Source organism: Gossypium arboreum, chromosome 1 (genome assembly GCF_025698485.1).
Source record: "Gossypium arboreum isolate Shixiya-1 chromosome 1, ASM2569848v2, whole genome shotgun sequence".
Taxonomy (NCBI): Eukaryota; Viridiplantae; Streptophyta; class Magnoliopsida; order Malvales; family Malvaceae; genus Gossypium; species Gossypium arboreum.
Window position 1 is genome coordinate 42,533,072 of NC_069070.1, and position 12,421 is coordinate 42,545,492.

At 38.6% G+C, this 12,421-nt stretch overlaps 1 non-coding gene across 1 annotated transcript; it reads left to right on the forward strand.

Annotated features, from left to right (window-relative positions):
- Window positions 1–11,976: 11,976 nt before the first annotated feature.
- LOC128281878 (small nucleolar RNA R71) lies at window positions 11,977–12,082 on the forward strand. The gene has a single exon (XR_008272161.1). It is a non-coding gene; the product is annotated as a small nucleolar RNA R71 (small nucleolar RNA).
- Window positions 12,083–12,421: the final 339 nt, after the last annotated feature.

Consider the following 12,421-nt stretch of genomic DNA (forward strand, 5'->3'; position numbering starts at 1 on the left):
TGAGGATGGGACCGTGTCCTTCTTTCCTATTGATGATGACATAATGCACCTGAAAATATATGAGCATTGATAGAATCCAAGATACATTATGTAACGACCTAATTTTCGGGAATCCTATGAATGTTGGCATAGGTTTAATTATGTTAGTGGGCCTCTAGAAGGCCCAAGCTTAAGATAGAACCCGGTAATTTTAGTTAGTTTTTGTTCCATAAGAAAAAGGGAGTGAAATTATGAAACAGGACCTATGTGAAAATGTTTGAAAATGCTATAGGCTAAATTGAATGGCCAAATAAATAGGAGTGCAAAATAGGAGGATTTGCATGACAAACCTCCCATTTTATTTGAAGTGGCCAGCCATCATGTTGTTGTAGACAAAATGTAGACTTGATATCCATAATTTATGGTACAAATTGATACAAATTGATAATAGGTTAGGTAAATGTTCAATGATAATAGGTTAGGTAAATGTTCCATGATAATGAGTTAGGTAAATGTTTCATGATAATGGGTTAGGTAAATGTTTCATGATAAGAATTTCATGTCTTTTGTATTAAAGAATTAAATGGATGAAATATGAAGTTTTATTAAAAGAAAAAGGGGTGAAAAGAACAAAGTTTTGTCCATCTTTGTTCATCATAGCTGAAAGTTAGAGAAGAGAAAGGAGAGGAGAAAGCTCTTGAGTGTTCGGTCACTTGGGGAAGAAAATTGAAGGTAAGTTCATGGTAGTTGGCTTCTATCTTGATGTTCATGAGTTCTTCTTGATTCTAACTTAACTCTTGAAGCATATTTTGGTTTTTAGTTGTGTTGTAAGCATTTAGTCATGAATTAAAATGAAGGAAATGGCTGTTGTTTCATGTTCTTTTGATGAAAAATGGAAGATAGGTGAAGTTGAGCCAAACAAATGAGCATGCATGTGCCTTAGATGTTAAAGGGAAAAATCAGCTAACATGTTGTGCTTTAAAATGATGAAATGGAGATTATACTTAAGTAAAATCATAGATATGTGATGATTGATTGGTGATATACATGTTTAAATAACATGCATGCAAGGTATGTGTGAAAGAGTGATTTGGTAATAAATCTGCTTGGGATAGCAGCAGTAACGTGACTTTGGAAAATCACCATAAATTGTGGGAGAAGAATTAGAAGCTGAATAAGTTATGTAATTAAAGCTTATTGAGTCTAGTCTCTAATGAAATAAACTAGAACATATTTTGAATTCTGTACAATGAGAAATTTGATTCGTAATGAAGAGTGGTCAGATTAGTCAAACAGTGAAACATGGGAAACTTTAAGAAAAATTTGGTATTGATTGGCCATACCAAAAATTCTGAAAATTTTATGGATAAAAGATATATGAGTTTATTTTCAGGGAAAATTAATGGCACATGATTTGGAGTTTCGTATCTCCAGTTATAAATAATTTAGTGACTGTTACTCAGGAAGACAGCTTGTAGTGAAATTATGATTATGTGGTAAACATTGACAAAAATTTGTTAATGAGTTGCTTATTGATTTCTTATAAGCTTACTATGATCTGTAGGTGTGGTTGGCCGAATATTGTAAGGGGTTAATACGTAGTTTGTATTTGAATAGTTAGATTAATGTGTTAGTAATCCAATTGTAGGCGGTTCGTGTGTGGATCTCACAAGATATCGTCTCAAGCAGTGTGTAATCGACACCTCTCATAGACTAGATTGGCAAAAGTCGAAAGTCGAAATGCCGAAAAGTCGGTATTTTGGGAATTTTGAAAAGTGAATGCTCGTAAGATAGTTGGGTTTGTATATTTGGTAATCTAAAGTAATAAACGCAAAGACGCGATTTCGTACATTTTGATAATTTGGGCTTAATGGGCCAAAGATCGGGTTCATGGGCCAACGGCCCAATTCGGAAAGTATCTTGTGTAAGTGTTTTGATAGTACGTAAATAGTTAGGATATGCATGAAAAAGCTAAAAGTAGCTAAATTACTATAATACCCCTATGTATGGAAAATTATCGTTATACCCCTAGGTGTAAAATTACCGTTATATCCCTAGGGTTAATTTTGTTGAAAAGCATGACGATCCGATTTCGTATGATGTATGCCATGATTATATATCATTGCATGGGGACATGGGTTATATTATGGAGGAAGCGTTCGGTGGCTATGCCACAAATATTCGATCTGGTGGCTCGCCACAAATATTCGATCTGGTGGCTCGCCACATATATCTGATTCGTGGCTCGCCACGATTATCAGATCCGTGACTCTGTCACATTATTCTGCTCTGCAGCCATGCTGCAAATTACGTGGTGTGTAGCGGTTGGGTGGGTCGAGTTGTCTCCCCACACGGTGTAAGGTTGGTATGGGGTGTATACGGTTGGATATGGTTGGGTTTCGATAAACATGTAATATCTGCTCGCTCGCTATGGGCCTATGGGCTTTATTCTCAATTGCTGCAGGCTAAGGCCAACTTATTCTATTTTTGTGGTTTGAGTGATATAGGCTATGGTTGGGTTAATTTACACACGAGTTTCCCAAACTCACCCTTTTATTTTCATCCACGCAGTAATCCCCAACCATAGTGGGCTTGGAGTCGTGAGGGAATTTTGAGTGGCCACCCGCTCGAAAGTTTGATTTTCTTCCGTGAATCGAACATCCTTTTATTTACGTTTGAAGTTTTGGGTTTTAAATGTAATAAGGCCGCTTAATTATTTTTGATGGTTTTAATATGTATTACTAAGATAGGTAATACTTATTTTACTGTTGAAATTGGATAGCTTTAGGCGCGTTTTCAAAAACAACAATTGATTTCAAAATAACACGACAACAAGCAAAGCTTCCATAATGAAAGTATTTTCCAAAATTAATCACTTTTCCTAAAAATGACTTAATTGAATCGGTTTCCTAGAAATATCCATGACGTTAAGGTGTGGCAATGGCGGTATGCATGTCTAGGATTGGATCCAAAGGGAGCTTGGTACTTAAGCAGTCCGATGGACTCACCACCTCTTTTCCGGTTTCCTACGGTGCATGACTTCCATTCACTTTAACCCTTAATGAATTAATCTTTTGAACATCAGTACGATTTTCGGACTTAGAATGGAAATTTTTTTACGTTTTGATGTGGCATGCCGGATCCGGCCATAACTTCTGGGCCGGGTTTGGGGTGCTACATTTAGTGGTTTCAGAGCCTAGGTTACAACAACTCGGCTGTGGAATGGGTTTACAAAATTTAGATCTTCGAAAACAAAAATTTTATAAAGATTGCGAAAAATGTGGTTTTCAAATTTTAGATCTTTAGAAGGTGGCATTCCGAATCTCCGACTCAAGTCTGTAAGTATTACTCTGAACTCTTCTGAATATTTTTCTGAATTATTTGTCTGTACTGAAATCCTACTAGGATACTCTAGATAGGGTGATACTAAACCATAGGAAAATCTGATAAGAGACTGAAACTGTAGCTAGACTTCGATTCTGCGAAAACAAACTCTGAACTACTGTCTGATTCATAAAACATCTATAATAAACACTGGAATGTTAATTGATGTATAAAACTTCGTAATCAAGATAATACGATATGAGTACAAGAGGCCGTGGACGGAGCCGAGGAAGTGCTCGAGCGAGATCTTCGTCTTTGAGACATATGCCGGCGGTGGATGCACCGCTACCACCGACAACAGAGGTAGAGTCTCATGACCACGGTGCTGAGGATGATGCCCTGTCACAGGCAATGCTTCGTGTTCTGGAAAGGGTTGCCGGAGCAAGTTCGGGCAACGAAATTTAGGGATCTATTTCTGAATGACTTCGGGACTAACGGAACGGAGATCTTTAAGGGTGTGTCTGGTATAGCCCCGAATGTGGCGGAATATTGGTTGGAGGCCACAGAACGGATTATGGACAACTTGGACTGCTCTGAGGAGATTGTGAGTGGGGTATCTGTACTAAGTCCCTTGGGTCAGTCAGTTAGGGTAGACAAACTGTATAGGAATGTACCCTTAAAAACTCAAGGCAAGGTTTTTCCTGGAGATCTGATGGAGTTACCGTTCGGAGAGTTTGACCTCATTCTGGGAATGGATTGGCTTGTTAAGCATAAGGCGACTCTGGATTGTGCTTCTAAATGAATGGTGTTAAGAACTACAAAGGATGAGGAGGTTATGGTGATAGGTGAGAGAAGGGATTATTTGTCCAATGTGGTGTCGGCATTAAGAGCCGAAAAGTGGATTCGGAAATGTTGTGAGGCCTAATTGGTATTTTTAAGTCAGTCGGAAGAGAAGGGACTGACAGTGGATAAGGTTAGGACCGTAAAGGAGTTCCAAGATGTTTTTTCCGGAGGAGCTTCTAGGATTGCCTCCGAATCGAGAAGTTGAGTTTGGAATAGCCTTGTTGCCTGGAATGGCGCCTGTGTCTATCGCACCGTATAGGATGGCACTGAAGGAGTTAGTAGAGTTAAATGCTCAAATTCAAGAGTTGTTGGATAGGGGCTTTATTAGGCCAAGCGTGTCTTCATGGGGAGCACCAGTGCTATTCGTGAAAAAGAAGGATGGTACGATACAGATGTGCATTGATTATCGCCAGTTGAACAAACTGACGATTAAGAATAAGTATCCACTGCCAAGGATTGACGATCTATTCGACCAGCTTAGAGGAGCTTCTGTATTTTCCAAGATCGACCTTCGATCTGGATATCATCAGTTAAGGGTCAAGGAGGCAGATATCCAAAAGACGACATTCAGGACTCGGTATGGTCATTACGAGTTTCTGATTGTGCCATTTGGACTAATGAACGCTCCTGCAGCGTTTATGGATCTGATGAATCGTGTGTTCCAACCATTTTTGGATCAGTTCGTAGTCGTCTTTATTGACAATATCCTGATATATTCTGAAACTGAAGCAAAACATGATGAGCATCTCCGTATAGTGCTGTGAGTGTTAAGAGAGAAGGAACTCTTTGCAAAGTTCAGCAAGTGTGAATTTTGGTTGAGGGAGGTAACCTTCTTAGGACATGTGGTCTCTGCCGAAGGGATTAAGGTGGACCCTCGAAAGATTGAAGCAATTTTGAAGTGGAAGCCACCTAGGATGGTGTCAGAAATATGGAGTTTCCTAGGACTGGCAGGATACTACAGAAGGTTTGTAGAAGGTTTTTCTGTAATGGCAGCACCTCTGACAAAACACATAAGGAAAGGAGTACCATTTGTATGAACTAAGAAATAGCAGGAAGCTTTTGAGAAGTTGAAGAAAGTTCTGACTGAAGCACCTGTGTTAATTCAGTCGGAGTCTGGGAATGATTTTACTGTGTACAGTGACGCATCACACGTGGGTTTGGGCTGCGTGTTAATGCAAGAGGGTAAGGTGGTTGCATATGCATCACGATAGCTTAAGCCTCATGAGGGAAACTATTTGACTCATGATTTAGAGTTGGCAGCAGTGATATTTGCACTTAAGATTTGGAGACATTACTTGTACGGAGAAAGGTGTATTATATACACTGACCATAAGAGTCTTAAGTATTTGTTGACTCAGAAGGAGCTGAACCTTAGGCAAAGGAGATGGATTGAGTTGCTTAAGGATTATAACTGTTCGATCGAGTATCACCCAAGCAAGGCTAATGTGGTATCCGATGCTCTAAGTCGTAGAGCTGTATCTAATCTGAGAGCAATGTTTGCTCGTCTGAGTCTGTATGATGATGGAAGTCTGTTGGCTGAGTTGCAAGTGAGGCCAACCTGGGTGGATCAAATTAAGGAAAAACAGTTGAACGATGAGTCTTTGGTTGCTCATTTTCAACAAGTTAAGGAAGGGGAAACTTCTGAGTTTGGGAGCCAGAAGAGACGATGCAACAGCAATACCCTCATCTGTTTGGATTAGGTAAATTTTGAGGACGAAATTTCTTTAAGGAGGGTAGAGTTGTAACCACCTAATTTTCGGGAATCCTATGAATGTTGGCATAGGTTTAATTATGTTAGTGGGCCTCTAGAAGGCCCAAGCTTAAGATAGAACCCGGTAATTTTAGTTAATTTTTGTTCCATAAGAAAAAGGGAGTGAAATTATGAAATAGGACCTATGTGAAAATGTTTGAAAATGCTATAGGCTAAATTGAATGGCCAAATAAATAGGAGTGCAAAATAGGAGGATTTGCATGACAAACCTCCCATTTTACATGAAGTGGCCAGCCATCATATTGTTGTAGACAAAATGTAGACTTGATATCCATAATTTATGGTACAAATTGATACAAATTGATAATAGGTTAGGTAAATGTTCAATGATAATAGGTTAGGTAAATGTTCCATGATAATGGGTTAGGTAAATGTTTCATGATAATGGGTTAGGTAAATGTTTCATGATAAGAATTTCATGTCTTTTGTATTAAAGAATTAAATGGATGAAATATGAAGTTTTATTAAAAGAAAAAGGGGTGAAAAGAACAAAGTTTTGTCCATCTTTGTTCATCATAGCTGAAAGTTAGAGAAGAGAAAGGAGAGGAGAAAGCTCTTGAGTGTTCGGTCACTTGGGGAAGAAAATTGAAGGTAAGTTCATGGTAGTTGGCTTCTATCTTGATGTTCATGAGTTCTTCTTGATTCTAACTTAACTCTTGAAGCATATTTTGGTTTTTTTTGTGTTGTAAGCATTTAGTCATGAATTAAAATGAAGGAAATGGCTGTTGTTTCATGTTCTTTTGATGAAAAATGGAAGATAGGTGAAGTTGAGCCAAACAAATGAGCATGCATGTGCCTTAGATGTTAAAGGGAAAAATCAGCTAACATGTTGTGCTTTAAAATGATGAAATGGAGATTATACTTAAGTAAAATCATAGATATGTGATGATTGATTGGTGATATACATGTTTAAATAACATGCATGCAAGGTATGTGTGAAAGAGTGATTTGGTAATAAATCTGCTTGGGATAGCAGCAGTAACATGACTTTGGAAAATCACCATAAATTGTGGGAGAAGAATTAGAAGCTAAATAAGTTATGTAATTAAAGCTTATTGAGTCTAGTCTCTAATGAAATAAACTAGAACATATTTTGAATTCTGTACAATGAGAAATTTGATTCATAATGAAGAGTGGTCAGATTAGTCAAATAGTGAAACATGGGAAACTTTAAGAAAAATCTGGTATTGTTTGGCCATACCAAAAATTCTGAAAATTTTATGGATAAAAGATATATGAGTCTATTTTTAGGGAAAATTAACGGCACATGATTTGGAGTTTCGTATCTCTAGTTATAAATAATTTAGTGACTGTTACTCAGGAAGACAGCTTGCAGTGAAATTATGATTATGTGGTAAACATTGACAAAAATTTGTTAATGAGTTGCTTATTGATTTCTTATAAGCTTACTATGATCTGTAGGTGTGGTTGGCCGAATATTGTAAGGGGTTAATACGTAGTTTGTATTTGAATAGTTAGATTAATGTGTTAGTAATCCAATTGTAGGCGGTTTGTGTGTGGATCTCGTCAGCATATCGTCGCAAATAGGTGTGTAACTGACACCCTCTCATACACTAGATTGGCAAAAGCCGAAAAACCGAAATGCCGAAAAGTCGGTATTTTGGGAATTTGCGAGTGTGCGAATGCTCGTAAGATAGTTGGGTTTGTATATTTGGTAATCTAAAGTAATAAACTACAAGACGCTGCGATTTCGTACATTTTGATAATTTGGGCTTAATGGGCCAAAGATCGGGTTCATGGGCCAACGGGCCCAATTCGAAAAGTATCTTGTGTAAGTGTTCGATAGTACGTAAATAGTTAGGATATGCATGAAAACGCTAAAAGTAGCTAAATTACTATAATACCCCTATGTATGGAAAATTACTGTTATACCCCTAGGTGTAAAATTACCGTTATATCCCTAGGGTTAATTTTGAGTGAAAAGCATGACGATCGATTACGTATGATGTATGCCATGATTATATATCATTGCATGGGGACATGGGTTATATTATGGAGGAAGCGTTACGGTGGCTCGCCACAAATATCTAATCTGGTGGCTCGCCACAAATATCTGATCGGTGGCTCGCCACGATTATTCAGATCTGGTGACTCTGTCACATTATCTATTCCGCATCCATGTTGCAAATTCGTGGTATGTAGCGGTTGGGTGGGTCGAGTTGTCTCCCACACGGTGTAAGGTTGGTATGGGGTGTATACGGTTGGATATGGTTGGGTTTCGCATAAACATGTAATATCATTACGCTCGCTATGGGCCTATGGGCTTTATTCAATTACGCTCGGCTAAGGCCAACTTATTCTATTTCGTGGTTTGAGCTGATATAGGCTATGGTTGGGTTAATTTACATTGAGTTTCCCAAACTCACCCCTTTTATTTTCATCCACGCAGTAATCCCCAACCATAGTGGGCTTGGAGTCGTTAGGGAATTTGAGTGGCCACCCGCTCGAAAGTTTGATTTTCTTCCGTGAACTGAACATCCTTTTATTTATGTTTGAAGTTTTGGGTTTTTAAATGTAATAAGGCCGCTTAATTATTTTTGATGGTTTTAATATGTATTACTAAGATAGGTAATACTTATTTTACCTGTTGAAATTGGATAGCTTTAGGGCACATTTTCAAAAACAACAGTTGATTTCGAAATAACACGACAACAAGCAAAGCTTCCGCAATGAAAGTATTTTCCAAAATTAATCACTTTTCCTAAAAATGACTTAATCGAATCGGTTTCCTAGAAATATCCATGACGTTAAGGTGTGGCAATGGCGGTATGCATGTCAGGATTGGATCCAAAGGAGCTTGGTACTTAAGCGGTCTAATGGACTCACCACCTCTTTTTGGTTTCCTATCGGTGTGCTGACTTCCATTCACTTTAATCCTTAATAAATTAATCTTTTGAACATCAGGTACGATTTTCTGGACTTAGAATGGAATTTTTTTTTTACGTTTTTGATGTGGCATGCCGGATCCGGCCATAACTTCTGGGCCGGGTTTGGGGTGCTATAGATTAGTAGTTAAGCAAGAGGCTCCAAACTAGTATATGCTATTTAGTGGCTTAAATAATTCAAATATAGAAAATTCTAAGGCAAATTCTTTACTTGTCTAAAGCAAAATATTACAATATCTATGTAAAGCATGTAGAACACTAATGTAGCAATACAAATTGGAAAAATAAAGTTCAGAAAGTGAACCAAAGGCTGCTGTATGGCGGCGCACGGGCGTGTGACGCGGGGGTATAGCCGTGTGGAGGAAAAATGGAGGGTATAGAGAGGGGAAAGTGGGGATTAATGCAAGGGGAATGGATTTTAGGGTGGTTTGAAGGTTGGGGAAGTGAGAATCTTGGGAATGGTGGCTGGAATAAGGATTAGGGAGTGGGGAGGAGGAGTTTTCGGCTAGGGTTTTGAAAGGGGAAGAAGATGAACAGTGGTTTGTTTATATATGAAAAGGTCACACGGCCTAGGGCCACGCCCTTGTACTTTGAGGGTGAGCTTGTGTTTTTCAAATTTTCAATTTAGCTCATGCCCGGCTACTTTCCCACGCCCGTGTGTCTTGGGCGTGTGTGTCACACGGTCATGTCGCACGGTCGTGCCTAGCTTTGTTCGCTTCTCCCATGCCCGTGTGTTATGGTAGCACGCCCTTGTATTATTGTACATGGCTAAATGGCACGGGCGTGTCGCATGCCCGTGTCGAAGAAACAAAATCGAGCCTTGTCCCTGCCACGACCGTGGGTTTTCATTCCCATGGCCATGTGTTCCTATCAAGTTCACCCACAGCCATGTCGCACGGTCGTGGGGATTTATCGCACCTCATGTTTTGGATAAATCATGTCCTACTTCAACACAGTCATATTGCACGGCCGTGTCTCTTCCCCTGTTTGGCCACGGCTTTAGGTACGCCCGTGAGCCTGGCCGTGTGTGCTGAAAAACTTTGCAATTCAAAGATTGAGTTAATTGACTGGAAGTGTGAGAAAATAAAAATAAAAAAATCAAAATATGTTAGTGCTCGATTTGCCTCTCGAGAAGCGCTTATTTATAGTCTAAGCTCGACTTACCTCTCCGTTGAATGATCATGGTGGTTCGAGGAGTTCATACACCTCATTCCTGTTGTCAATTTTAAAATAAGCTTTTAAACGAGTGTTGTTTACCTTAAAAGTGCCAAACTTGGGATGACTCAATTCCACTGTACCGAATGGAAAAATACTAAATACCGTAAGAGGGATTTCCTTATTTGGTGTGGTAGTGACAATGTGAGGATTAACGACATCTAGTAAGACTGTATCACTGACTTGAAGTTGATTAGGAGAGGTATCGGGCTTGTTTTTGCGTAGTTTCAGTTTATCATGTGTTCTCGGTTTGTGTCGCCATTCATCTAGCTCCTCTATCTATAGTCTTCATTCTTCATGGACGTCTTTGTTCTCTTTATGATAGTAACGCACTATCTCAGTTGTCTTTTTTCGAGGAAGTTCCTATAAGGATGATTGAATATTAGTTTTATCATCGACAGTTTTTATAGCACTATCTTGAGTCTTATAGGTTTTGACTGAGTCGCGTGCTTGGAGTGTTACTGCTTCGTCAATTGCACGAAGTGTTAGCTCTCCTGTGCCTACATTAATAATGGTTATGGCAGTTGCTAAAAATGGTCGTCCTAAAATTAGAGGTACCTCGTTATCCTCATCCATATCTAAGACAACGAAGTCTAATGGGTAAATAAATTTATCAATTTTAACAAGAACTTCTTTAATAATACCCTTAGGAAATCTAACTATTTTGTCAGCCAATTGTATGCTCATCCTAGTCTGTTTGGGTTTACCGAGACCTAGCCGTTTAAACATTTTATATGGCATAACATTTATACTTGCCGCTAGATCAGCTAAAGCATTATTCACAGATAGACTACCAATTAAGCAAGGAATTGTAAAACTCCTGGATCTTTCAATTTGTTAGGTAGCTCATTCTTTAGAATAGCTGAGCAGACTGCATTGAGTTCCACATGCGATGTAGCGTCTAATTTCCTTTTATTGCTCAGAAGTTCCTTTAAGAATTTTGCTAAATTGGGTATTTGCAAAAGAACTTCAATAAAGGGTAAGTTAATATGTAATTTCTTTAAGAGTTTGACAAACTTACCGAATTGTTCTTCTATTCTGTCTTTCATCATCGCTTTAGGATATGGCACACAAGGTTCATGATTTGTACTTACCTGTTTGGGATCATTATTGTTTACCTCTTCTCATCCTTTGTTCATTGCATTGTCTTGCTGTATTTTTGGCTCAGGTGTAATGAATCCTTCCATATCTTGAGTGCTAATTGCATTGAGGTGTTCCCTCGGATTAGGTTCAGTATTACTTGGTAGGCTACCTTGTGGTTGTTCGGAGATTAGTTTGGACAGCTGGCCTATCTGAGTTTCGAGTCCTTGAATTGATGCTTGTTGATTCTTAAGTGTTGTCTTGGTATTTTGGAAATAGGTTTCTGACATCGAGATGAATTTAGAAAGCCTCTCTTCAAGGTTTGGTTTTTTCTCCTGTTGATAAGGTGGCTATTGAAAACCCTGAGGATTTTGTGGCTTTGGATTTCCTTGACCTCCCTAGGAAAAATTTGGGTGGTTCCTCCAACCTGCATTTTAAGTATTACTGTATGGGTTATTTTGAGATCTAAAGTTATTATTACCCATATAGTTGACTTGTTCCTCTTCAGTTGTGGGATTGAAGGATTGATATTCTGTATGCACATCTCCTCTGCTTGAGTCACACCTTATTACTGGATGTACCTACGTAGAACCAAGAAAACTATCAATCTTTTTATTGAGAAGTTCTACCTAATTTGAGAGTATGGTGACTGAATCGATGTTATAGACACCGGCTGTTTTCGTTGGATTTGTCCTCATAACTTGCCACTAATAGTTATTCAGTGACATCTCCTCTATAAATTCATATGCATCTTCTGGTGTTTTATTGTTGATGGTTTCGCCAGCAGCTGCGTCAATCATTTGTCTTGTCGAGAGATTCACACCATTGTAGAACGTTTGAACTTGCAGCCAAAGCGGTAACCCATGGTGAGGGCACCTTCTCAGTAAGTCCTTGTATCTCTCCCATGCATCATAAAGTGTTTCTAAATCCATCTGCACAAAAGAAGAGATATCATTATGCAATTTACCCGTTTTAGCTGGCGGAAAATATTTTAGTAAAAATTTCTCGGTCATTTGTTCCCAAGTAGTGATAGACCCTCGTGGTAACGAGTTCAACCACTGTTTAGCTTTGTTTCTCAGTGAAAAGGGAAATAACCAAAGACGAATGACATCATCAGAAACGCCATTGATTTTGAATGTATCGCAAAATTCAAGAAAATTTGCCAAGTGCGTGTTGGGATCCTCATCTTGTAAACCATCAAACTGAACAAACTGCTGTATCATCTGAATTGTGTTAGGTTTTAGTTCAAAATTATTCATAGCAATAGCAGGTCTAACTATACTAGACTCAGTTCCTGTTAAAG